The sequence below is a fragment of the Anomaloglossus baeobatrachus genome, chromosome 5, assembly GCF_048569485.1.
Source record: "Anomaloglossus baeobatrachus isolate aAnoBae1 chromosome 5, aAnoBae1.hap1, whole genome shotgun sequence".
Classification (NCBI taxonomy): domain Eukaryota; kingdom Metazoa; phylum Chordata; class Amphibia; order Anura; family Aromobatidae; genus Anomaloglossus; species Anomaloglossus baeobatrachus.
The window spans coordinates 515,134,636-515,157,903 of NC_134357.1; the positions used below are offsets into that span (position 1 = coordinate 515,134,636).

The window sequence follows — 23,268 nt, forward strand, 5'->3', positions numbered from 1 at the left end:
GACAGAGGGAATCCCCCCACCACCGTATAGCTCAAACAGGGCTCAATGAAATCAGGCAGTGCTGAAATTAATATGCATTGGAGAAGCAAGTCACATACCATAAAAGCTGGGGAGAGCTATCTGGGCCCAGTTTGGTAAATTGCTCTCTCCACTGAACTTGGAGCCTGGGAAGGCCGTCTACAATAATGTTGCAAACTTTGTGGCATCCCTAGGTGTCTTGTAAGGCTAAAGTCCTAAACCTGGTTGTACAGAAATTTCTAGCCCTCTATCCTAGCCTTGCTGCACTGCTGCAGAAGGCGCCACCACTGTTTGCCCACTTCTGCTGTTCGCATCACACAACTAATTGAATTGCAATGATGAAAAAAACAAGAAAGCCAGCACTAAATGTGCACTGCAGCACTAAAAATTCCAAACTGTACTTATTAAAATTTGAGATTTTTTGGCAAATAAATTACAATATCTTGAGTTACTCCGCCACGTCATGGCAAATCTCTGTGGGGCAGTTCTACTCTACATTATTTTTATTTAAAATGTGCCATACGGCCTCACATATGAAAAAAGTAGAACTGTTCTTAGCAGCACTTACCTAGTGCTTTTCAATCCCGTACCCATGACTGAATCATGGCTGTGGTCAAGACTGAAACGTACGTAGGCTTTGGCGTTCAGTGTGGTAAATCTATGTAATTCTATTTTCAGGCATACTTCTTTGCTCACTAATTGTTATAATATGGCCTTCTTTATTTTTCTTGCATAGGAATTAGTTATATGCACGTATGGTGGCCTCACTGTGTATTACCCTGTATTATATTGGGTCACTGAGATGTTATAGGCCCCTTGACTGTGCAATACCTTCGCTAGTGCAATATTGATTCTTTCATGTAGGCCCTGATCTTGCTGCTATACACTTCCTTCTGTGCAATATTTATCTTACATGTGCAATAGGATTTGAATTTATTGGTGCTATATTTATATATGTAAAAGGCCCCCTATTTGCTGCGTTATAGATTAATTAGTACAATATAAAAAATACTTTTGGTGCAATATTTTTACATCAGTGTATTAGTGCAATAATTTTAATTTATTTATAAAAATTAGTTTTGCATAATTTTATGTCTATTATATTGCATCCTGTCAATATTGAATTCCATCATTTTATTGCACTTACTGTTTTTCCCTTCGCCACGACAGCGCCAGCAGAGATAGGTCCGCCCCTCAATTTGCACAGGAAACCAACTAAAATAAAAGGGCGGCACCTCTCAACCACATCACTTCGGTTTCCTGTCCCAGGATGGGAGACCCAGAAGTGCGGTTGCGCTGCCACAGTGAAGGCGGCTAGGGGTTCTTGGCTGACCCAGGGACCTCCTATGTTTATATCATCCTGTCAGAGACAGACCCCTGTGCCTTGTCTATATTTCCCTGCCTGGGACCTTAATATGGTTTTGGACGCTCTTACGGGTCCCCCCTTTGAGCCGATCACTTCTTCCTCGGTTAAATTCCTCACACTCAAGGTTACACTGTTAATTACACTAACCTCGGCACGTCGGATTAGTGATTTGCAGGCTTTCTGTCATTTCTCCTTATCTCCAGGTCAAGGACGATAGAGTTGTTTTGCGCACTGACCCGGCCTTTCTTCCTAAGGTGGCGAGGTTGTTCCATCACTCACAGGAGATTATTCTTCCCTTGTTTTGTTCATCTCCACGGAATCCGGGTGAACAGAAATTTCATTCTCTAGATGTTCGACCGGCTCTCCTTCACTATTTAGACGTGACTTCTTCTTGGTGGAAGAGTCAGTCCCTGTTCGTCTGTTTTTAGGGTCCTCGGAAGGGCTGTGCGGCTTCCAAGGGTTCTATTGCACGATGGGTTAAAGAAGCCATTAAGGAAACTTATGTCGTTCATGGTGTTCCACTGCCTCATGGCATCACTGCCCACTCTACTAGGTCCTTTTCTGCCTCCTGGGCAGAACGAGCAGACGTGCCTCTTGATCTTATTTGCAAATCGGACACTTGATCTTCACCTACCACTTTATTTAGGCACTACCGGTTAGATCTTTCCGCCTCCACGGACATAACCTTTGGTAGACGGGTTCTGCAGGCGGTGGTCCCTCCCTAAATCTGTTTTTTCTAATCTCTCTGGTGGCGCTGTCGTGGCAAAGGGAAAACTCTAAGTTACTTACCAGCAATGGGGTTTTCCAGAGCCACGACAGTGCCACTGCTTACCACCCTTTTTCCGCTCACGCGTGATTTTCACATTAGGGGTATGCATTTTGGTGCTGGTTGCCTAACTTTTTCTGGTATTCCTCTCTGTGATCTGTAACCTAACTGATGCGGTTGAGAGATGCCGCCCTTTTATTTTAGTTGGTTTCCTGTCCAAATTGAGGGGCGTACCTATCTCTCTGACCCGCAACACACATCCGTTTAATTTGTACGTGTGCGGTACGTATTTGCACGTACCGGAGACACGTACACACGGAGACCCATGTTATTCAATGGTAGATGGCACACGCACGTAAAATCCCACGGAACGTGTGACCGTGTGGTAAGTACGTGTGCGCTTTTCTACACGGACAACATGTCCGTTTTTGGCCGGCAGCACGCAGGCACGGACCCGCTTTAGTCTATGGGTCCGTGCCCGCACGTACCGTACACTGAGTATGTCCGTGTTCAGCACGTTTCGTGCGTGTGCGTTTTTACACTAGTGATCTTTTTCTTTTTGTTTTGTTTTTTTAAATTTAAATTCAGTATACTTGTGGAGACACGGGGCTCAGTGGGTGCTCTCGTCCACTAAAACCCGCCGCCTTTAGAAAGACAGCGTGGCTCAGGGCTCATCCCAACTGAACGCCGGCCTCCTTAACCGTGGGCGTAACACTACTCAGACAACACAGGGTGAGGGAACCACAATAATTAGACTTTATTGGTTCCCCAAACAATTAACGACACATAACACATAACCAGCAAAACACACAAATGTAACAGGCAACAGAGTCTCACCCTTCCACTGGCTCACCAGGGATTTAGAATGTCCATGCCTCAGAGGTTCCAGGGCTATTTACTCCAATCCAGCAGCACCCCGCTTTTGGCGGGCACCCACCGAGAAAGGAATAATGCCAGATTTAGGAAGCTGTGTGAGGTCTGCAAAGTCTGTAACAAGTGACTGAACTGTCCCAACCTGAGTGTCCTCCTTAGGTAGTCCTGGTATGATGTTACAATCCTGGCAGCCGGAGTCGAAATCCCTAGGCTGTGGATATGGTCTCCAACCAGAACCAGAGTCCCTAGATTCAAGCCATAAGATATCCTGATCCTCTAGTCAGCGCCAAAGAGCTTAGACTGGATCCATCAGCATCCATCAACAACCACTGGTGGCTTAAAGAAATCCCTTTTATAGCCACAGCCTTCCAGTTGGATACACTGCGTCCTCATCGATTGGTTGGACAAGATCGCCTCTCCCATTGGATGAATCTCAAGCTGCATGGACAATGTTCATCCAAATGATGTCTACAGAAAGACTGAAGATATCTACATGGAGTCTGCAAGTCACAGACTCAACAATGGCTACTAAGGTAATCACATGAGCAATACACAACTACAATACAATGGTTACTGGAAAAGTCTGGAGAACAATACGTCTGGCTTTCAGTGGCCAACACAATTACATTGCGTCAACAAGAGTCTTGTAAAAACAATGAGGGACTATCATGCTGTCTGGCTGAATTTTAAGAAACTTTAACCCATGAGAGTCCATGTTGTCACAATACTTACCTTTTTTTTTCTGCTGTTTTCAGTCATACTTACATTGGCGCTCATTTTTTTCTTCCCCCGGCTCATACCGCTCCCCGATCACCAGCGCGGAGAGGAACAGCTGTGCAGAGAATACGCGGTAACAATTACTTTGAATATGCCAGCCGCTCATTAATCAATCTCGTATTCCCTGCTTTCCCCACCCACAGACGCCTGTGATTGGTTGCAGTCAGACACGCCCCCCACGCTGAGTGACAGGTGTCTCACTGCACCCAATCACAGCAGCCGGTGGGCGTGTCTATACTGTGCAGTAAAATAAATAAATAATTTAGAAAACCGGCGTGCGGTCCCCCCACAATTTTAATACCAGCCAGATAAAGCCATACGGCTGAAGGCTGGTATTCTCAGGTTGGGGAGCCCCACGATATGGGGAGCCCCCCAGCCTAACTATCAGTCAGCAGCCGCCCAGAATTGCTGCATACATTATATGTGACAGTTCTGGGACTGTACCCGGCTCTTCCCGATTTGCCCTGGTGCGTTGGTAAATCGGGGTAATAAGGAGTTATTGGCAGCCCATAGCTGCCAATAAGTCCTAGATTAATCATGTCAGGCGTCTCCCCGAGCCCGAGATACCTTCCATGATTAATCTGTAGATTACAGTAAATAAACACACACACCCGAACAATCCTTTATTAGAAAAAAAAAACACTAACAAATTGCCTTGTTCACCAATTTAATAAGCCCGAAAAAGCCCTCCATGTCTGGCGTACTCCAGGATGGTCCAGCGTCGCATCCAGCTCTGCTGCATGAAGGTGACCAGAGCTGCAGAAGACACTGCCACTCCTGTCAGCTCCATGCAGCTAATGAAGGGGGAGACGCCTGACATGATTAATCTAGGACTTATTGGCAGCTATGGGCCTTTGGCCTTGTGCCTCTTGCCTTTGGCCTTGTGCCTTGTGCCTCTGTGCTTGTGCCTCTGTGCTTGTGCCTCTGTGCTGGGGCCGGGCGCCTCTGTGCTGGGGCCGGGCGCCTCTGTGCTGGGGCCGGGCGCCTCTGTGCTGGGGCCGGGCGCCTCTGTGCTGGGGCCGGGCGCCTCTGTGCTGGGGCCGGAGGCCTCTGTGCTGGGGCCGGAGGCCTCTGTGCTGGGGCCGGAGGCCTCTGTGCTGGGGCCGGAGGCCTCTGTGCTGGGGCCGGAGGCCTCTGTGCTGGGGCCGGAGGCCTCTGTGCTGGGGCCGGAGGCCTCTGTGCTGGGGCCTGGCGCCTCTGTGCTGGGGCCTGGGCGCCTCCGAGCTTTCGACTTTGGTGGCACCATGCGCCTTTGGTGGCCTTGCGCAAAAAAAAAGGGAGGGTCTGAACAGTGTCATTGGTCAGTGTTCCATGGGCACTACCGGTTTTGGATATTATTACGACCGATGCCAGCGCACATAACTGTGGAGTCACGTAGCTCAGGGGGGTGGAGTCCCTTAGATTCCGGAGTTCTTCCAAGTTCGGGGAACTGTGTGCTTTGAGTCAGCTCTTCCCTATTTCTCCTCTGCTAGCAGGTCACCATGTACAGATCCTGTTGGACAAAAGGGTAGCTGTGTCCTACATCATTCACTAGGGTACACGGTCAACCACCTTAATGAGGCTAGGACACCATATATTCTCCCTGGCTCAAGTCCACTTATTGTCGCTCACAGCTCTACACATCCGGGGTGTGGACAATGAGGCTGCCGAGTTCCTCGGTCGCAGTGGAGTGGTGTCTTCACCAAGAGGTCTTCAAGAGCATAGTACACCTATGGAGGCCCCAGGAGTTTGGATTGTTTGCCATCAGGGCCGGTAGGAAAGAGCCCAGAGATTGCTCCCTGAACCTGAACTGAATGACAGGCCTTGGGTTGTGGTTGCCTTTCAATTTCCATGGTCTTCAGTCTCCTCTATGCCTTCCCTCCCTTTGTCTTAGTTCTGGTGGTGGAGGAATGTCAAAGAGGATGGGGCTTGTACCATCCTAATTCATACCCCCCCTTCCCCCGGCCCAGGATACCTTGGTTCTTTTTGGCTCAGGAGCCACTCTTTTAAGTAGTAGGAAACCTTCTACCCCTAGGTTTTATAACAGAGTATGGAAGAATTTCTGTCCTCTACAGGCCGTTGCCCGTGGGAAGGAAACCCTGTTTTGGCAATTCTGGAGTTCAGAGTGGTTTGGAATTGGAATTGTCAGGCAGTACCTTTTTAACAGTGCAGGGGTCAGCCTTAAGAACACTGTACAGTTGCAATTTGTCAGGAAATACAGGGGTAAAAGATTAATTTCCTACCGTGTTTCCCCGAAAATAAGACCTCCCCCGATAATAAGACCTAGCAGGAGTTTTCGGGAGGCCTAAATATAAGACCTCCCCCGAAAATAAGACTTAGTCGCTGTCAATAATGAAGTGTCTTTGCAGCGGTAAAAAAAAAAGTTAAAGACACTGCAGGACACTTCATTATCAGCGGACTCCCCCCAAAGTACAGAAGAAAGAATATAGAAGACCCCACAGTCATACTCCCCAGATGCCGACCGGGAGCAGTTAAGCGCATCAAGGTCATGCAGCGGAACACACACGCACACGCACATACGCGCGCGCACACACTGCATACACAAACACGCGCGCATACACACACACACACACACACATTGCATACACACACTCATCATATCCAGCGATATCACTTGCTTCTCGGCGGCGTAGGGACCTGCTGTGCAGTGACCTTCCAGGACCTGACAGAGTATCACATGGCCGGAAGTGACTCGCCCACCCCAGGGCTATGGGACACCCGGTGCCGGGCCAGACTAGTCTGGGGGTCATCAGTGGTGGCGGGGCCAGACTCCGTGACCCTGGTGGGTGTCAATTAAATATGGCTGGTGACATGGGGGGTGATTAAAGTTTATATTTGTCGTGACGCCACCTGTGGTTTGCGGTTATTAAGCCGCCGCTGCTGTATGAGGCCTCCGGGGCTGGTGGTATGGCAGCTCGGATGGTCCTGCTCCCCACAGGTGGAGCGGTGCCCCGGGGCAACAGTTGGTGCTCGTGAGAGTCTATGGTGTGATGTATGAATAATACGGTGCAGGGCCGACAGGCAGTGAAAGAAACAGGCACAAACAGTAGTCTCTTTACCTTCTCCTCTTTTTCTTGGCAACAGTTTAGTCCTGGGAGACCGTCACAGGTGGTAAGGATGATCCTGCCGGCCTGGAAGTGCCTGGGGGTGATCTCTTTGGCCAGTGAAGTATGAGGCCTACTCCCTGCTCTTTCTTTTCTTCTACAGGACCCTGCATTCTGAATTTAGCAATTTCCCTCTTGCTGCTGGGACCGGTGGTTCGTCCCTTTTTCTGTGTGGTAGGCTGCGCAGGCCCTCTCGGGTGCTTCTCTGCTGGAGTCCACACCGGACCCTTGGAATTCAGCTGTACCTTCAGATTGCTGATGGACCAGGGGGCTTGCAGCTCTCCTGCCCTCCGGATTCGGCCACCACGGAAGGATTTTATACCCTGGCAACCACAGACTCCGATGTCTGAGTCTCTTCTGTGCCTCTCTGCAAATCTTGCTTCACTGGGCCAAGCTATTCCAGCTCTAGGCCCCAGTTCCACAGGACAGCACACTCTGCGTCTGCACTCTCTGCTCTCTCTACACAGACTGAACACTAACTCCTCCCTCAGGTCAGACTTGAGGAATGCTCCCTGGAACTCCAGGTTCAGAGCTCCCCCTGCTGGCCTGAAGGAGAAACTGCGTTGGATGTTGAACTTACTGGCCAATGATTCCCCCAATTACCTCCAGGCTCAGCATTAACCCTTTGGAGGGGCAATGCTGTTGTGGCGACCAGGTCCTGGGGCGCCACAGAAGCATGTGGTATCTCTGGATATTGTGAGTGTGTGTGCACGATTGTACCGGTATGTGCGATTTTTGTCAGTGTGTAATCAGATGTGTGACTGTGTGTTCTGATGTGTGACTCTATTCTGATGTGTGACTGTGTGTTCTGATATGTGGGTGTTTGCCATATGCAAGTGTGCTACCCCGGCACAGACCGGGGTGGTTGTGGCTCGAGGGGTCCAGACCTGGGCTCGGCTAAAACTCCGATCCTTGAGAGGGAGAAGTTTGTGACGCCACCTGCGGGTTGCGGTAATGGGAGTACCACCACTGCTGGAAGGAGTACCAGGTTAGATGGTGTGGGACAGCAAGGTGTCAGTCCCTCTGCAGGTAGGGACGGCCCTAGACTCTGGGGGATATTGGTGAATATTTGGGAGTGCAGGGTGCAGGGGAACAGATACTCACTGTAGTTAGTCGTGGTGCTGGATGAGGATTACAAAGCAGACGCTCACACTGAAGATAAATCAAAGTCTCTGTGCATTCAGTCACTACAGGGGAGCTTGTCCAGGTGTCCACTTCCACCAGTCTCACTTGATAGTCCGGACCCTGCCTCCGTGCACAATTTTAGTTGTCTGTTGTGGTCCCTTGGCATGAAGCTGTTGGGGCCCCGCTACCTGTGTGTAGGGCAGCTGTGCTCTTGATGGCTGGCACTTGGGATTTCAGTTGAGTTGTTTTACTAGAAAACCCTATCCCCCACCCCCCCCCCCCGTTGTGCTGATGCCTTCACTCTCCGAGATCTTAGAGAAGTTTGGGAAGATACTCTCCCTCCCAGGTTAATTATCAGGACGGATGAACCTCCTGACCTAGGGGCCTGTACCCCGCCGTGCTCGGTACCGGTCAGTTCTTTTAGGGTTCTGATGCCGACAGTCCTCCTAGACTATGTCCGTCGCACCCTTTCCAATGGTGCTGCCACCGGTCCCCGACTCCTGTGGTCCCGGACCACCGTCTGCGACCCAACCAAGGTCTCACTCCCCGGGAGCTACAACTCCCAGCTCCTCACTCTTTGAGGGCTACTCCTCAACTCTCCACTTCCTCCTTCCTATCAGTCTGCCTGACCCCTAGGTGGGTGGCCCAATTCCAGCTTAACCAACCCCCTGGTGTGTCTGACAGGGTTGATGTGAGGTGTGGTTGGGATTTGTGGTGCTGATGGTGTGGGTAAGGATTGCAGTACCCTGTAGCACACTGATATACTCAGGGGCGCCACACAGGGGAGCACAGCTGCTGGGAGATCACAGGGAGATGTGTGTGTGTGTGTGTGTGTGTGTGTGTGTGTGTGTGTGTGTGTGTGTGCCAGATGCAGGGGAGCACAGCTGCTGGGAGATCACAAGGAGGAATGATGTGGAATGTGGTGTGTGTGTGTGTGTGTGTGTGTGTGTGTGTGATGTGATATATGCAAGTGTCCACCACATGCAGGAGAGGGCAGCATGCAGCACACCTGCTGGGAGATCCGGGAGCCATACAGATGCCCGAGCCTGGTAAATATAACGATCCTGGGAAGTGGGGGTCTGCTTTTTGTGGGGGTAAACTTACCCCCAACCATATCTCCTCGAGAATAAGACACCCCCTGAAAATAAGACCTAGTGCTTTTTTTTTAGGGCAAAAAAAATGACAGTCTTATTTTTGGGGAAACAGGGTACTGTCCCTGGCATAGACCTGTTTCTTGTGTAGTTTTTCCCTCTTGGGATCTTATTTGGTGATAGTTGCTCTTATGGGGCATCCTTTGAGCCCATTGCCTACTCCTCCGTTCGGTTCCCTCCAGGCACTCAGATTAGGCACAATGGGGGTCATCCTGCATACAGACTTTGCCTTTCTGTCCCCAGGACCCAAGGAGAAAAAGTTAATTGCTTCCATTTTAGAAGGGCTCTTTTTCAGTATCTAGACGTTACGGAACCCTGGAGGGAAAGTAAGGCTTTGTTTGTTTGTACGGTTCAAGAAAGGACTTTTAGCATCAAAGAGGTCTATTGCTAGATGGGTCAAGGAGGCTATTGAGATGCGTATATCTCAAGGCCAGTGCCACAGGGTGTTATGGCGCACTCTGCCAGGTCTGACTCAACATCCGGGACTGAACATGCGGATATGCCTCTGGATTAATTTGAGGGGCAGCACTTGTTCTTCTCCAACCATCTTTTTTAAGCACTACCAGCTAGATCTTCCTGCCACGTCTGATATGACTCGCAGTAGAAGGGTTCTACAGGCTGTGGTCCCTCCCTAATGGTGTTATCTTTCTAATCTCTCTGGTAGCGCTGTCGTGGCGACGGGAAAAATCAGGATTACGTACCAGTAATATTTTTTTCCAGAGTCAGGACAGTGTCACTACTTCCCACCCTCTTCTTTTTTTTTTTTTTTTCCTTTTCACTCACGTTATTGACCTCCACGGTTAGTGGGTATGATCCTTGGTGTTGGATAGAGATGAGTACGCCTCTAAAGGCTTGAGTTCGGTTTGTCGAATGGAGGCCACATTCGAGTTCGGCTCGATGAACCGTTCGACGAACCTCTCGAACCCCATTGAAAACAATGGGAGACAAACACAAACCCATAAAAACACATAGAAAACACCTTCAAAGGTGTCCAAAAGGTGACCAACAACTCCCAAGACACCACAAACACATGGGAAAGTGACAAGGACATATACTAATGCGAAAGCAAAACAGCTGGACGAGGAAAAAGAGGAGGAGAAACAGATATAGGCATGTCATGCCCTTCTAAAATCATGTAAAACACATCAAGGGTACTCCAAGCAGTGTCTCCCTTTTTTCAAAAACTGGGCCCCACAGCCAACACTTCAGTGGCATCACTTGTGCCCCAGTTGCAAACTTGACAGGTAGATTTGCATCAAGCACAGTCAAAAATACGCCAGCCTTTACTCTCCCCAGGATGACACAGGGGTAGTAAAGTCCTTGCGGATCCATGACTTGTTCATCTTGATGAACGTTAGTCTGTCCACATTGTCACTGGACAGACGCGTGCGCTTATCTGTCAGCACACACCCAGCAGCACTGAAGGCACATTCAGAGACAACTCTGGCTGCGGGACATGACAATATCTCCAAGGCGTAAGTGGCAAGCTCAGGCCATTTTTCAAGATTTGAAGCCCAAAATGAGCAAGGCTAAAGTTGCAAAGTCATGGCATCGATGTTCATTTGGAGATACTCCTGTATCATCCTCTCCAGCCGTTGACTGTGTCAGGCTATGTGCGCACTAGAGCTTTTTACCCGCGGATTTACCCGCGGATTTGCCGCGGAAATTTCTTGAGAAATGTTTGCAATCTTTGTGCAGACATTTCCCAGCAAATTCTATGGTAAAAAAAAAAAAGCTGTGCGCACTGGTGCGGATTTTTCTCAAGAAATTTCCGCGAGAAGAATTTCTTGAGAAACTTTCTTGAGAAAATGAACATGTCCATTATTTCCGCAGGTACCCTGTGGATTTCGGCAGTACAGCCTGCAAAAATCCGCAGGGAACCACCCGCGGGAAAATCGCGGCTATTCCGCGGCAAATCCGCATGCGGATTTGGTGCGGATTTTTTCCGGAGGTCCGGAAATCTTTCACTCCCAGAAGTTTCTCAAGAAATTTTCTTGAGAAACTTCTCATTTCTAGTGCGCACATAGCCTTAGACTTCTTGTCTCTTGTGGCCTTGCATTGGATGGTCTAAAAAAATTATGAAACTATTCCATAAAATTTGCTGTTATCAAGCACCAGATACGGTGTTGCTGGCACAGTTAGACTGATAATGATGAGACAGTCCCATGCTTGGCAAGTTACAACTGGGAGATTCACTCCGTGCACCACTGGTGTTTGGTGGAAAAGCCAAGCTAAGATTGAGTAACAGCTTCTGCTGATACTCCTGCATACGTGCATCCCTTTCTATGGCTGGAATTATTGCACCAAATTTGGACTTGTACTGGGAATCTAATAGTGTGGCAACCAGTAGTCATCATTACTTCTAATTCGGACAATCTGAGGGTCATGTTGTAGGTAGTGCAGCAAGAAGGCGCTCATGTGTCTTGCGCATCCATGTGGACCAAGTCCTCGCTGTGTTTGTAGCGGCGAGGTGATAACCATGCTTTCTTCCTCTGACATCTCCCCCCAACTTTGTTCAACCGAAATTTGACCAAGGTCTCCCTCATCTGCTGAGTCTTCCATGTCCATCGAGAGGTTGTCCTCCATTTCTTCCTGGTCTCCTGTACCTTCCTCAACATTTTGGCTGCTACCATGCGCCCTTGTTAATCCCTCTCCCCCACCGTCCCCTGCCTGCCGCCTTGGTGATGATGAATGTCTGGACCTTGTAGATGTTGGTATCCCTTCCTTATAGGAATCCTCCTGTACTTCCTCCCCTTCCTCTTGTCCCACGCCCTGACTCCAAATAGTGTTTAGCGTGTGCTCTAGCATGTATATAACTGGAATTGTCATGCTGATAATGGAATTGTCAGCGCTAAACATATTCGTCGCCATGTCGAAACTGCGCAGAAGGGTGCATAGGTCCTTGATCTGCCCCACCTCTGCATCTCGTTGGCCCAGGCGATATGTCATAACGTATTGCATTAGGGCTCGGCGGTGCTGCCACAGTCGCTGCAACATGTGGAAAGTCTAATTCCAGCGTGTCGCCACATCGCATTTCAGGCGGTGAACCGGTAGGCCGAAAGACTTCTGCAGCGATGCAAGTCGGTCAGCTGCGCCGGTTGAACAGCAGAAGGGAGGAGAGGGTGACCGTGCCCTCTGCAGAAGCCCATCTAGGCCGGGATAGTGGGTTAAAAATTGCTGGACAACAAGGTTCAACACGTGAGCCATACAAGGCACGTGTGTCACCTTGCCCAGGCGAAGGGCCACACCCAGGTTTGCAGCATTGTCGCACACTGCCTTCCCAGGCTGCAGGTTGAGTGGAGACAACCATTTACGAAACTCGGACCGCAGAGCTGACCACAAATCCTCAGCTGTGTGACTCACATTTCCCAGATATTTCAACGTAAAGATCGCCTGATGCCGTTGAGCTCTGCTGCCAGCATAGTCAGGAGGTGTGCAGGATTTCTTGTGTGCAGTTACAACACAGGTGGCCTGACCAGGCAGGCTTGGGGCAGAGGTGGAGGACCCAGATGAGGTGGAGGAGGCAGAAGCAGTGGAGGAATTTGTACATAAAGAGGATTGACACACAAGTCATGGGGACGGCAAGACTTGTTCAGCAGACCCTTGTCCATCTTTCACCATAGTTATCCAGTGCCCAGTCAGCGACATGTAATGCCCCTGTCTATGCTTACTGGTCCAAGTATCGGTGGTGAAATGCACCTTGTCACACACACAGTTTCTCAAGGAAGTGGTGATGTTGTGTGCGACATGCTGGTGTAGCACAGGCACACTTTTCTTGGAGAAGTAGTGGCGACTGGGCATCTGGTACTGGGGCACTGCGACTGACATAAGGTCTTGAAAATCCTCTGTGTCCACCAGGCGGAAAGGCAGCATTTCGGTAGCCAAGAGCTTACAGAGGGATAGTCAACCTCTTAGCTTTGTCATGGCTCGGAGGAAATGGCCTTTTATTTGTCCACATCTGAGGGTCCGAGATCTGGCTGCTGTGTGGACACTGTGTTGAGTAAGGTGCCCCTGGAAAACTGCAGGTCTGTGAGGAAAGTAAAGGCGGAGATATGATGTTGCCTTCATCCAAACTTGGTGCTCATGATGTCTGAGAGAGCTCTACACCAGCACTTGTTTCCCCTTCCAAAACAACTGACGACCTGCCAAGCTAACTGCCTGTTGCAGTTAAAGAGGTGGAAGGTCTGCGTGGAAAAACGTGTGACAGCTGTCCCCACAGTCATAGAGGATGAAGAGCGCGCGGATGCACTTGAAGGGGCAGACGGTGGTTGGCCCGCTCCGCTGGGCCGCATTGTAGCACGGTGAGCTTCCCACTGGGACTTATGCTTGTAATTCATGTGACGATTCATGGAAGAAGTTGTCAAACTACTAAGGTTTTGGCCTCTACTTATAGATTGGCGACAAATCTTACAGATCACATGATTTGGGAGATCCTTTGCAAGGTCAAAAAAGGACTAGGCAAGGCTTAGAGCCCATGCGACCTGCAGAGCCACCCCGACTTGTGCTCAGAGGCAGAGTTGTGGCTGAGGATGCAGTTGTTGACATGCTTCCAGTACTCCGACTCTGTTCAGGAAGGTGCAAGGTAACTTCGTCGTCAGTCACATCCTCCTCCACCGCCTCTGGTGACCTCCTAGAGGGCCTGACTGTGGGTTGACAGTAAGTGGGATCTAGAACTTCATCATCAAGCATTGTGTTTGAACTCCCCTTGCCCTCAGACCTAACCTCTTGCTGCCCTGACTGAATAGTTAAGTTGTCATCCCAATCAGGTATCTGCGTCTAATCGTCATCAGTATGTTCCTCATTGTCTCCACCAACAGGTGTTACAGTTTGGGAATGAGGGTCTACATTATGCTCAGAAACTTGGTCCTCAGGGCCTGAATCAGACTCACAAAGCTTCTGGGCATCACTGCAGACCATTTCCTGGTCTATACTCACTGTAGCTTGGGAGCAGACCTCTGATTCCCAGCCTATAGTGTGACTGAACAGCTCTACAGACTCAGCCATCTCTGTTACACCATACTCTGGAGGGCGGGTGGATACTTGAGAGCTTGGAGAAAGCAAGTGCGATTGGGGTGACAACTCGGAGGACTGTTGTTTTTTGGATGTTGAAGTTGAGGTGGAGGAGAGGACACTTGTTGGAGCACTTGTGATCTATTCAAGCATGTTCTTCTTCTTTTTTTTTTTTTTTAATTTTTGTGCATCATCTACCTTTGTTACAGTTGTTCAGCTCCGTAAAAAAGGGAGCACATCCGATAGTCCACGGAAAGTAGTAGACATCTTTCTTTTGCTGGAAGATGGCCTTTCTTCAGCAGATGTTAATGTAGCTTTCCCACGTACCCCACGGACACAAACTTTATTTCCTTTTCCAACACGACTGTTCCCCTTTCCACCAGCATCTGTCCATTTTGCCACTCATTTTGTTAGCAACAAGATTGGACACTTAAAATGTGGTAGCAAAAATGGAGAGGTGGTCTACAATGCAGAGGTGGTCTAGATTTATTGACAGCTGAAGAACCGACACTGACTATCACAGTCAATTTTAGTATGTCCCTAACAGTGGCAGCACAGTTTTCAATTAGAATTGCGTAGCAAGCATGGGCAGGTGGGTAGAATGCATGGGTGCTGTGGGTCAGTGGACAGCAAAGTAACACTAACTTGGTATTCCAAACACTTTTAGGATGCCAGAAAAAGTGTCAGCTCTTTGGAGAAATAAAATAGCGTGGCAAAAATGGGCAGGTGGGTAGAAGGCACGGGTGCTGTGGGTCAGTACACAGCAAAGGAAGCCTCATTTTCTATCCCTGCTAATGAAAAAATGCAGCAAGGAATTGCCTGAATTGAGGTAGTCAGACGCTGTTATCTAAAGCCCTACAGAGCGTTTGCACGGACCTGCCTAGCAGCTATGGCTATGAACGCCTGTAAATCAGCCCTGAAAAGGGCTGAAATAACCAGTAGTCTCTAATCCCTAAAGCGCTGTGTAGATTGCTCTGTATCTCTATATCGCACACAGCAGCAGCTGGAGCGGTGAATGTCACCCACCCGCAGAAGACAGATAATGGCGGCGACGGGGAAAATGGCCGGGTCTTATAAGGCAAGGACATGTGACATGCACAGCCTATGACACATGCCCTTGCTTGTCTGGCAAAAATCCACTTTGCAGTGTGTGTTTCTGTGATTTGCTGACAGCCTGGCCCGCCCCACTGTACGCGCGGTTAGGGAAAAAAAAAATGGCTATCTGCATTCTCTCAGCACACAGCAACAGCACTGATCAAAACCCCGTCCCCCCACACACTATACGCTGAATATTGATAATAGCCTATATTTTATAAAATTGTGCATAGAAAATTGCTACTGCGATCCAACACACTAAAACACTAAACCCCTGCAAGTGGGCAGTATGCATTTCCTTCCGTAAATGCAATTCAGTTTATCATGCAAGCAAAAACACCAGGACCCTACACTTTTCAATAAAATTATACTATAATGTATCGAAAAACAATCTAACTCATAATTAGAGATGAGCGACGTTCGAAGCAAACCGTTTGCCAATTTCAAATTCGAGTGGTTTTGGGTGGTGTTCGAGTCGTTGGACGAACTCAAACGATTTGTTTCACGTTCGACCGTTCAAGTTACCATTCGATAACGGTTCGATCACCAAAAGCGTGGCTTTTCACAGCGCATGTTGTGTATTTGCATGCATCCTGCATCCCCAGAACAATCCCTCTCTCTTTCCTACTCACCGATCAGCTGCACGGCTGTCACAAAGCTCCGGCGGCTTTTCCTCTTTTGAAAATGGCTGCTGCTCATTATTCAATCTGGTATTCCCTGTTTTCCCCACCCACCGGCGCCCATAATTGGTTGCAGTCACACACCCCCACACTGAGTGACAGCTGTCTCAGTGCAACCAATCACATCCGCCGGCAGGCGGGTCTAGATCGTGCAGTAAAATAAATTAAAAAAAAAAAATAAAAACAAAAAAAACCTGCGGTTTCCCCCCCCCCCAATTTTGATATCAGCCAAGTTAACCACACAGCTGGAGGCTCGTATTGTCAGAATGGGGAGTGCCACATTATGGGGAGCCCACCACCCTAACAATATCAGCCAGCAGCCGCCCGTAATTGCCGCATCCATTTGATGCGACAGTCCCAGGACGCTACCCAGCTCATCCTGAATTGCCATGGTGCGGTGGCAATTGGGGTAATAAAGGAGTTAAATAGCAGCTTATAGCTGCCATGAAGTCCAAGGTTAATCATGGCAGGCATCTCCCCGAGATACCTTCCATGATTAATCTGTAAGTGAAAGTAAATAAAAACACACAATGAAAAATCCCTTTATTTGGAATAAAAAAAAAAAAACCTCATTTACCAGTCTATTAATCCCCAAATAATTAATCCCCATGTCCGAATTAATCCCCATGTCCGAAGTAATCCACACGATGCTTTCAGCTCTGCTACATGAAGCTGACAGGCAGCGCCGTAGAACACGACCGCTCTGTGTCACCTCCAGACAGCAACTGAAGTGAGCCGCGCTGTCACCGGAGACTTCACTCAGGCAGTGCCTGCGTGTGTGCGGGGATGATTATGAGTGCGGTAGTGCCGGGGTGTGGGCAGGGATGACGATGGGGGCCATACTGCCGGGGTGTGTGCAGTGATGATGAGGAGTGCGGTAGTGTTATAATGATAATGGGGGTGATAGTGCCTGCGTGTCTCTCTCTCTCTTTCAGCTGATGCCGTCGGACAGGAGTCTGCACAGAAGTGTGTATTATTTTTTTTTTATGTTTTTTTTTTTTTTTTTTTACTGATGCATCAGCTGATTGTATAAACAGCTTTTATACAATCAGCTGCTGTGTCATGTGATTCAGGCCCTTGAACCTGACACATCATCTGATCGCTTTGCCTTCCAGCAAACCGATCAGATGATATTGCATGGCACGGGACCCTTGACCCAGGATCACTGCGGAGGGGGGTTCTTTATTTCAATAAAGATGGAGTCACTAATTGTGTTGTGTTGTGTTTTATTTCTAATAAAAATATTTTTGTGTTGTTTATTTTTATCTGTACTGGAAATTCATGGTGGCCATGTCTAATATTGGCGTGATATCATGAATTTCGGGCTTAGGGCCAGTTGATAATATACAGCTAGCCTATTATTACCCAGCAAGCCACCCATCACCAGGGCAGCTGGAAGAGTTCGATACAGCGCCAGAAGATGGCGCTTTTATGAAAGTGCCATTTTTGGGGCAGCTGCGGACTGCAATTCGCAGCGGGGTGCCCAGAAAGCTTAGACACTATGCGCTGAGGAATCCAATCCCCAGCTACCTAGTTGTACCTGGCTGGACATATAAAATTGGGCCAAGTCCACGTCTTTTTTTAAAAAAATTTTTTTATTATTATTATTATTATTTCAGGAAATTCATGAAATAATTAAAGGGCTTCCCTATATTTTTGGTTTCCAGCCGGGTACAAATAGGCAGCTGGGGGTAGCCCATAGCTGCCTGATGTACCTGGATAGCATACAAAAATATGGCAAAGCATATGTCATTTTTTTGGGGGGGCAAAAAAATCCTGCATACAGTCCTGGATGGAGTATGCTGAGCCTTGTAGTTTTGCAGCTGCTGTCTATCTGTATGGAGGAGAGCAGAGAGCAGCTGCAGAACTACAAGGCACAACATCCCAAATCTAGGACTGTATGCTGGAGGGAGAGGCAGGGGGAGCAGAACTGCAAGGCTGAGCAGACTTCATCCAATAGTGTATGCATTAGAGTAGACAGCAGCTGTAGAACTACAAGGCTCAGCATGCTGCATCCAGGACTGTATGCTGGAGGGAGAGACAGGGGGAGCAGAACTACAAGGCTCAGCATGCTCCATTTACTAGTGTATGCAGGAGAGCAGACCGCAGCTGCAGAACTACAACGCTCAGCATACTCCATCCAGGATTGTATGCAGGAGTTTTTTGCCCCACCCCCCAAAAATGATGTGGGCTTCGCCATATTTTTGTATGCTAGCCAGATACAGCAGGCAGTTACGGCTGCCCCCAACCCATAGCTGCCTATTTGTACGCGGCTGGGAACCTAAAATATAGAGAAGCCCTTTTTTTAATTCTTTCATGAAATAATTAAAAAAAAAAAAAAATGACATGGGCTTCGCCCCATTTTTGTGTCCAGCCAGGTACAACTAGGCAGCTGGGGATTGGAATCCGTAGCACAGGTTGGCCCGAGCTTTCTGGGCCCCTCCGCTGAGAATTGCAGTCCGCAGCCCCCCATCTTCTGTCGCTCTATCCAACTCCTCCTGTGGCCCTGATGCCTGGTGGCTCGCTGGGTAATAAGGGGTTAATACTAGCTTTGTTTTACTAGCTAGTATTAAGCCAGAGATTCTTAATGTCAGGCAAGTTTGACCCGGCCATTAAGAATCTCCAATAAAGGGTTAAAAAAAGACCACACAGAGAAAAAAAATACTTTTAATAGAAATAAATACACAGACACACTTACAGACTCCATGTTTATTACTCCCTCTCACCCCTCCACGATCCTGGTCTTCTGTCTTTTCTCCTTCAACCCATGCAGCTCTGCCACATCAGACAGCACTGCATGGGAGGAAGAACGCTGCTGCTCCCCGAGCAGTCTATTTACTCAGTGAGTGAGCAGAGGCTGCGGGTTGGTAACCGGTGACGTCACCGCTGCCACCGTTGCAATACTAACCTTACAGGCAGGTTACTATAGCAACGGTGATCTCCGATCACCTGATTCCTGGCGCCGCTATTCACCGGCTGTGGCATCCAGTCCCTGCATGTGGGCTGACTCTGTAAAGAGTGCCGACATGCAGGAACGGGGAGCCAAGCATGTGCTCAGCATCTCGCCGGTACACGGAGATGCTCAAACGAGCACCGCATACCGGAGAGATGCACTGACAGGACCTAGCATGACGTCTAGCCATGTGACCAGTCTGTAGCCAATGAGATAATAGACACGTGACTGGTCACATGCAATGATGTTACGGAAGGTCCTATCATCAGTGCTGGTTACCGGGAGGGCACAGCGAAGATCGGAAGGAGAAGCGGTGAGAGACTGAGTCTGCAGTATGCGTTGCGGGGACCTATAAGTATAATGGCAATGTTTATTAACTGTATGTGTATATGATAAGCACAGAATACCTTTTAGCATACATCAATATTGGCCAAAACTATAAATGTATAAACAACGAAAACACACAGTATAGGGCCACAAAATATCAATTTTATTAAGTAGTTTTAAGATCACATAAAGCATAAAAACAAGGTGCCAACAGTTATGGGGGAGGACAGAGGAAATAAAAACATATATACATATAAATTATGCACATGAATATAAGTATAAATATAAATATATATATATATATACATATATATTTAGGATAGAAAGAGTCCAATAAATACATCCAGAATCAATAAATATTTGAAAAATACATAATGCCAATACAATACCCTGGATAAATAAACAGAGCCGTTCTATCCCAAATAACCAGGAAAACAAAGTGCACTTAGCAGGCTCCAGCAGCAGTAGACCCGCAGAAAGAGCTTGATCACCGGCTCATTATGAGCCCTAAAGCTATAGATCACATCCACAAAATTTAATCATCACCTATACATCGGCATCTTACTGTAATGCCAAAGTATGTATAGCAATCCATAATTCCAAGGGCAGTGTAATGAATGGTATGTTAATAAATTTACAAAGTTCATAGTAACAGGAGGATTATCTGAGTATTATTGCTGTACCGCCGGCCACACTTACTACTGCCCTGTATAGTGCCGCTGATCTGACCATGCCGCATGGGTCTATCCCATGTATCAGAAGACATGACGAGATGCCACAGCCGAGACACCTCGGCCAACTGCATTTTTAGCTAAATTGACAAGCCACAGAGATGGTACTGGGAGCGTGTGATGTCACAATCCGGTACAGGGGCCCTAAGAAGCCCATTCCTTCCAATGTATTTCAGAACTGCATGGGTTCTTTTGTCAGGGAATTCCTGCACTGACTTCTCCATCACCATGATTAAATGCTACCCATTGCTCACAAACCGTTAATGCCTCATTTAATCCTATCTTTGATTTTTGAACACCAAGCTTCATCCATACTGTAGTTTGTACACTGGAAGGCTAGGGTCCCCCTGGATTTCTGTATTAATTTAAGTAAGCAGTGTGACTTTTCAAGAGACATTTAAGCCACCACTTATGTGGAAATCTATTTTGCTATTATGGACCTTCATGACAGATTTGGGTTTTGCTAGATCAGTAGAAGTTTTAATTGGTAGGATTTTGGGCTATATACATTTTTTTTATGGCTTTTAAAAACCATATTTGGGAGGTAAAATTAACAAGCTGCATAACCTCATCATATACAGTTCGTGGTTTACTGTTACATTTTGAACTGTTTTTGTCTTACTGAATTTAGATTTCTATCAACCTTTTATGTACAAATTGTGTAAAATGATAATTTTTTAAATATTTATTTAAAAGCTAATTTGGTTTCATTCTTTGCAGATGACTATACCAGGAGATCAGAGGGACAACAGACATCTTCATTTTTAAAATCTGAAGACTTTAATATGAAACAAGATACAATAGATGTAAAACCTTCTTTTCCAGATATTACTTCGTTTTCCAGTGGAGATCTATCATCTCAGGACTTGTTTAAAAGAATATCTTCTGATTCATCGCAGACTATTATGAAAAATATAAATCAAAGTTCTCTTAAAGCAAAGAAGCAATTTTCAAGTACAGAATGGGGAGAAAGCTTTGCCCTCACAGAGTCTGAGGGAAAGCATACAAAGGAGAAAAAAAATTCTTGTCCAGAATGTGGGAAATATTTTAACAAGAAATCCAATCTCATACATCATCAGAGAATTCACACAGGAGAGAAGTCATATTCATGTTCTGAATGTGAGCAATGTTTTAACAGGAAATCAGATCTTGTTAGACATCATAGAATTCATACAGGGAAGAAGCCATATTCATGTCTAGACTGTGGGAAATGTTTTAGCCACAAAATAAGTCTTGTTACGCATCAGAGAATTCACACAGGGAAAAATCCATATTCATGTTCAGATTGTGGGACATATTTTAAGCAGAAATTACATCTTGTAATACATCAGATAATTCACACAGGGAAGAAGCCCTATTCATGTTCTGAATGTCAGCAATGTTTTAACAGGAAATCGCATCTTGTTCGACATCAGAGAATTCATACAGGGAAGAAACTATATTCATGTCTAGACTGTGGGAAATGTTATAGCCACAAAAGAAATCTTGTTAGGCACCAGATAATTCATACAGGAAAGAAGCCCTATTCATGTTCTGAATGTGAGCAATATTTTAACAGGAAATCAGATTTTGTTGGACATCAGAGAATTCACACAGGGGAGAAGCCATATTCATGTTTAGACTGTGGGAAATGTTTTAACCACAAAAGAAATCTTGTTAGGCACCAGATAATTCACACAGGAGAGAAGTCGTATTCATGTTCAGAATGTGGGAAATGTTTTAACAGGAAATCAGATCTTGTTATACATCAGACAATTCACACAGGGAAGAAGCCATATTCATGTCTAAACTGTGGGAAATGTTTTAGTCACAAAAAAAGTCTTGTTAAACACCAGATAATTCACACAGGAAAGAAGCCATATTCATGTTCAGAATGTGGGAAATGTTTTAACACGAAATCAAATCTTGTTACACATCAGAGAATTCACACAGGGAAAAAGACATATTCATGTTCAGATTGTGGGAAATGTTTTAAGCAGAAATCACAGCTTGTAGTACATCAGAAAATTCACACAGGGAAGAAGCCATATTCATGTTCTGCATGTGAGCAATGTTTTAGCAGGAAATCAGATCTTGTTGGACATCAGAGAATTCACACAGGGGAGAAGCCATATTCATGTTTAGACTGTGGGAAATGTTTTAGCCACAAAAGAAGTCTTGTTAAACACCAGATTATTCACACAGGAAAGAAACCATATTCATGTTCAAAATGTGGGAAATGTTTTAACAGGAAATCAGATCTTGTTGGACATCAGAGAATTCACACAGGGGAGAAGCCATATTCATGTTTAGACTGTGAGAAATGTTTTAGCCACAAAGGAAGTCTTGTTAAACACCAGATTATTCACACAGGAAAGAAACCATATTCATGTTCAAAATGTGGGAAATGTTTTAACAGGAAATCAGATCTTGTTGGACATCAGAGAATTCACACAGGGGAGAAGCCATATTCATGTTTAGACTGTGGGAAATGTTTTAGCCACAAAAGAAGTCTTGTTAAACACCAGATTATTCACACAGGAAAGAAACCATATTCATGTTCAAAATGTGGGAAATGTTTTAACAGGAAATCAGATCTTGTTGGACATCAGAGAATTCACACAGGGGAGAAGCCATATTCATGTTCAGGCTGTGGGAAATGTTTTAGCCACAAAGGAAATCTTGTTAGACACCAGAAAATTCACACAGGAGAGAAGCCATATTCATGTTCAGAATGTGGGAAATGTTTTAGCAGGAAATCAGATCTTATTATACATCAGACAATTCACACAGGGAAGAAGCCGTATGCATGTGTAAACTGTGGGAAATGTTTTAGTCACAAAAGAAGTCTTCTTAGACACCAGATGGTAATTCACACAGATTAAAATACATATTCATGTTCAGATTGTGGGAAATGTTTTAAGCAGAAATCACATCTTGCAACACATCAGATAATTCACACAGGGAAGAAGCCATATTCATGTTTGGACTGAGGGAAATATTTTAGGCACAAATCATATCTTGTAAAACATCAGAGAATTCACACTGGGGATCAAAGGGAGACGTTTTACAGACAAAATGAACCTTGTTAGAGCAGAAAGAAGACACCTCAGGAAAAAGTTGTAATCTCAATCTCTGAAGAAACGTCTTTATTTTATTGATAGAACAATAAACATGTTCATATTGCAAATTACTTTTTTAATATACAAACCTTTCCTTATTTATAGGAACATCTGGTGGGATTGCGTGTTTTTTAAATGACTTTCCATGCAGAGTATATCCCAATACAGCATAATAATAACAACATATAGGT

The 23,268-nt window shown here is 46.6% G+C and overlaps 1 protein-coding gene and 1 pseudogene across 1 annotated transcript in view; one reads left to right on the forward strand and one right to left on the reverse strand.

Moving 5' to 3' along the window:
* Positions 1-23,268, reverse strand: part of LOC142312864 (uncharacterized) — a 566,011-nt gene that overhangs the window by 187,248 nt on the left and 355,495 nt on the right. The window lies entirely within an intron of this gene.
* On the forward strand, positions 5,438-23,047 carry LOC142310540 (uncharacterized; annotated as a pseudogene).